At 46.2% G+C, this 5000-nt stretch overlaps 1 protein-coding gene across 2 annotated transcripts in view; it reads right to left on the bottom strand.

Annotated features, from left to right (window-relative positions):
- The window catches only part of LOC143301415 (uncharacterized), a 104451-nt gene that overhangs the window by 68143 nt on the left and 31308 nt on the right, over positions 1-5000 (bottom strand). The window contains exon 1 of one of the 2 annotated variants that reach the window (XM_076615689.1): positions 75-196. The exons of the other annotated variant lie outside the window; for it this stretch is intronic. The gene's annotated coding sequence lies outside the window, so the exon portion shown is untranslated. Of the gene's footprint in view, positions 1-74; positions 197-5000 lie in introns of those variants that run through there. 2 annotated transcript variants of the gene reach the window in all.

Genomic DNA, 5000 nt, shown 5'->3' with positions numbered 1-5000 from the left:
TCTCTCTCTCTCTCTCTCTCTCTCTCTCTCTTTCCGCTTTAATGTGGAAAGACGTAAAACTGAAGACTACCCACCTTCTTACACGTTCCAGCGCGACTCGACCCCTCGACCCCCCGCGGTGCAGAAGACAGACAGGCGGTTGCTCACAGAGTCCCAGGTGCTCAAGGCCACCTTGCATCATCAAGTCTCCTCATCACCTGCCTCCCCTCCCCTCCCCTCCCCTCACCACTCCACTCCACACCACACCACACCACTGTTCGGTAACGACAACAAAACAGAATGACTCGATCAAGTCACGGGACTTTGGGGACGTCACTTCACTGATTTAAACTACAAACGCACATGCAAGGAAGAAAGAAACCTTTTTTGCTGCTGTTCTTTTGTCTCAACAACAACAACAAAATCTTTGGACACGACTGTCGGCGTGATTCGATGACGACGGCGGTTTAGTGAAAAGGCTGAGAGTTCATTGTTATTTGGAGTGTTCCCAATAACCAACAGTTCCTCAATAATGTCAGGTATTTGAAAGCCACTTTTTGGATACCTTTTCTTAAAAAAAAAAAATAAAAAAAAAAAAATTATCTTCTGCTTCATGTGACGAGGGAGCATCTATCTTGTTTTCAATTCATTAAACACGTCATGATTTTGCAGATGCAAACACGGAATAACGGCTATCACTTCCACACAAGCCACATCAAATAAGAACATAAAAAAAACCACTTTAAAACAAAACCCCCGAAGCAACGATAACCATTTAACGACTTGTGTTATTTTCAGAAGTGAGACAGGCAGCTTATGTTCCTCTCTCCTTACTCGTTCGTCTCCTTCGGGTGTTCATTGCAGCATCTCTGACGAAGGCTTCCCGTCCCCGGCAGGTTCCTGTTGGTGGTGTTGTGAGGAAGGTAACGATGACAGCGGAGACGGTTCACTTCCCAAGAAAGAAAGATCGACGACAAACAGTCAGCATTATCGGAAAGTTCTTCACTCTGCAGGCAGTGGCAGAACTCCTTAGTTCCGTGCATCACGTGCTGGACGTGCTTATAGAGAAATTCCACGGGTACTCGTGTAATGGAAGACTACTTTTCACTGTCGTTTCAAGTCACACGTTTTTTTTTGGTAAAGTCCAGCTTGGAAAAGGGACAGTTTGGGATGGTGCAGAAAATATGGACACACACATCGGAAACCTGTTAGTTGTCTTTCATGGCATATTATGTCTCCACTGTACGTTAAAACTCACACAGTTCTTTTTAAAGTCTTGCCCTGACATTGAACAGCTAGGGATGGCCACACACAAGAAAGCTGTAAGCAGTTTTTCAAGGCATATGTGTGCATTGGGCGAAGCAAGTATTGTCTTTGATGCTTTGGTAACAGGAATAGGAAATATATGTAACGAAACACAGTAAACATAAAAGTGTATATTGTTTCACTTTCATGAAATATGGTAACGAATCTGTTCGTTTGCTTGTTTGTTTGATTTTTGTTTAACACCACGAACTTTCGCAGTCAAATATCAGGCAAAGATACAGTTATTCCTCATAATTTTATGAAACGAAATCACATTTGCTGGACTTTTTTCTCTCCACTTCACGTGTTGTTTTTTTGTTCTTTCTTCTACTTCTTCTTCTTATTTCTTATGTACACGGGACTTGAATAACACGTGACTAGAAAGAAACACACACCCAAGCGAGTTCAGTCAAGAGCGAACGGTTCAGAAATGAGTCAGTGGCAGGAATCAAATCACAGCATCTCGGCTGTGAAGTCTGTCAGTCAAAAGTCTTGTGGAGAGAATTAACCCTTATCAACATGCATCTGTCGCGAAGTGACGACGACGACGCCAGCGTCGTTCCTTATCGAACCGACGACCTTGGCACACGGTCGCGGCGCGGAATACACGGGCAGCACGAGGGGATGCAGACGGTCTGGCTCCATAGCGTCACATGTCAAGGTATTTATGAGGCAGCGGCAACCAGGAAGTTCGTCTCTGGTCACCTTAGCCTACCTCTCTCTCCCGCTGCCATCTCGGGTCACAAAGCACGCGCACGCTCGCGCACCGAGGGCCATTGATTGGCTGAGAGAGGCGGGCTTCTCTCTTAACTTGCACGGCTCTTTCGAAGCGTTTACTTTGCCCGAGGATGCTCTGGTGTGTAAGGTGGGCAGGAAAACCAGCAGAAAGCCGAAACCGCATGAAATGAACAAAAAAACCCCAAACGAATGTATAAATGAACTAATGAGCGGGTTTAATCTAAAAAAGATTCCTTCTCTTTGATACCCGGAAAGAAAGGACTAACCATCACAAACTATGCTTTACGCGGCTGAATAAAGGCACATACCTGTCAGAGAAGCACATACATGAACTTCCCAGAGACTGAAGGGAGTACACACACCCGAGCTACCCAGTGCTGAAGGGTGTACATGCACAAATGAACTACCCAGTGGCAAACTGACGTACATACAGAAGCAACCCAGTGTTAGAAGGGTGTACACACGCATAGAGGAATTACCCAGTCTCAGAAGGGTATACATGCACACATGAACTATCTAGTGGCAAACTAGTGTACAAACAGAACTACCCAGTGACATAAGGGTGTACAATTACCCAGTCTCAGAAGGGTATACATACACACATGAACTATCTAGTGGCAAACTAGTGTACACACAGAACTACCCAGTGACATAAGGGTGTACACACAAAGGAAAAACACAGTGACAGAAGGGTCAACAGTAGCAGGCCTGCTAGTGCCTGAACCCCCTTCGTATGTGTACGCATGCAGAAGATCGGACACGCACGTTAAAGATCCCGTAATCCATGTCAGTGTTCGGTGGCTTATGGAAACAATAACATACCCGGCATTCCCATCCGCCCTCCGTAAACGGAGTATGTCTGCCTACAGCACGAGGGTAAAAACGGTCATACACTCATGAATGTGGGAGTCGCAGCCCACAAATGAAGAAGAGGAAGAAGAAGGTGAAGGTATGCCTGTCTTTTTATGTGTGTGAGCGATGCAGATCTGGTAAGAATGTGCAGGACTAAAGTGACCTTCTGAAGTTCAACCGAGACAGAGAACTGTGGTAAAACAGATCCCCTTTAGATCCCCGAGGTGTGTTTAACTTAGCAGATGTCCGTGGCAGTGGATTTTAGTCCTTGCGACAATCACCAGCTGTCGAAACGCAGCAGTCCAGTTCAAAGCAGGAAACAACTAACCGCAGTATATGATTGTCACGAACATGAATCAAGCAGAGATCAGGTTGGGTTCAATAGACAATAGGTCATATGACCGGAAGAACATAAAATCAATAGGTCATTTTGAAAATCAATAGGTCAAATATCACCCGGTTAATACAAAAGTGGGAACGCCAATTCTTCTCGCCGAAGCTCGCGAAAGGCAGCGATAAAGATTCGTTTCGGATTTCGTTTCGTCACGGATCCGTATTTTAATAAACCAGTTTATAGTCATTTCCTGTAGGAGCAGACGACAAAGCGATCGCGATCGTTAAAGAGAGAGAGAGAGAGAGAGAGAGAGAGAGAGAGAGAGAGAGAGAGATGGTTACTTTGGTTGACCGACTGGTCATAAAAACAATAAGTCATGTGACCTGACAACTTGAAAAACAATAGGTCATTTCAAAATTAAATGCGTCAATGACCGATGACCGATGTCGAACCTGATCCCTGATCAAGTGTGAGAAACGTAACGTGAAATGCGTGCAACGTTCTCGATGTTGACATGTAGCAAAGAACGTAAACTGATCAATTCTGGTCAGATAAGCAGATTTATCAGACACGTCACGGACATGTATGAAACACAATTTTGTGCATAAGTCACAGAAATGTTTCCTGTTTTCTTATTTGACGCAAAGTAATTTGCTTTTAAATTAATGAAGTCATTACAATATTTGATTAAATAAAGGGACTATTTCAACTGTTGGGGGGCGATTTGATTTCACGTGTAGCTTTCTGAGTTATTCTCGTTCATACTGTGTTTGTAGAAACAGTTTAAAGGAATATACCAGAAATGTACGGGCATGTACGTATTATCGTCATAACACCATCCATTTCGGTATTTTTTTGTCTTGCCTCGTCATAACATCAATGTGCCCTTCTGTCTCTCCTTTGAATTCAGTGACACACTAACACACAAGCATTGACAGAAGGCCACAGAGAGAGCCAAAGACAGCAAGAGAGAGAGGGGGAGAAAGAAAGAAAGAGAGACAGACAGACACAGACAGAGAGGGACAGGCACAGAGAAGCAGCAGGGAAACAGACTGAATATATACCCCCCCCCCCCTTTTCTCTTCCTTTGTTGTTGCCTATGTTGATGTTCTGCAATCCTCGGACTCTCGATTGCTCGCTCACCTACCATCTCCCCCCACCCCCTACACACACACACACACACACACACACACACACACACACCCCACTCCCCCACCCCACCCCCCAGGTTCCCTGACGACAGGCAGTTTCTATCTCCAAGCACTTACTTACAACCAGCGACCCCCCCCCTCCCTTCCCTACCCTACCCTGCCCTTCCGCACCCCCTCCACAGCCCCAACCAGGGCCGATTAGTTAGTTGAGCAACGGGCTGTGTTCTCAGAATGGAATGGAAACGCTCGCCATCCTACTCTTTCGAGGAGGTCCCAGGCTCTCTGAAGCGCAACTGCCTCACCGCCAATACGAGAACAACAACTACAACAAAAGAAAGGGAGGCGCAAAAAACGCCCCATCCACTCACTTTAACAGTCTTTTGAAGATGCCAGTCGCAGATTGCAGAAAAGCTGTTCAACTCGTAAAACGCCCGGCATGCAATTAGACCGATCTGGGATCGATGAGAGCTAATGGGCAGGAGAGCGCATTAGAATTGACGAATTGACGTAAGGGCCATGACAGGGTAGGGGAGGGAGGGAGGGAGGGAGGAAAGGGTGGGGATGGGGGGGGGGGGGCGAGGGGGGGGGGGGGGCGAAGCACAGGGCTTGTCACAGGGGACCCGGGACTCACGTGCAGTTGG

Source organism: Babylonia areolata, chromosome 27 (genome assembly GCF_041734735.1).
Source record: "Babylonia areolata isolate BAREFJ2019XMU chromosome 27, ASM4173473v1, whole genome shotgun sequence".
Lineage (NCBI taxonomy): Eukaryota > Metazoa > Mollusca > Gastropoda > Neogastropoda > Buccinidae > Babylonia > Babylonia areolata.
The sequence above is the reverse complement of the archived record's forward strand: the minus strand, read 5'-3'. Positions and strand labels throughout refer to the sequence as shown.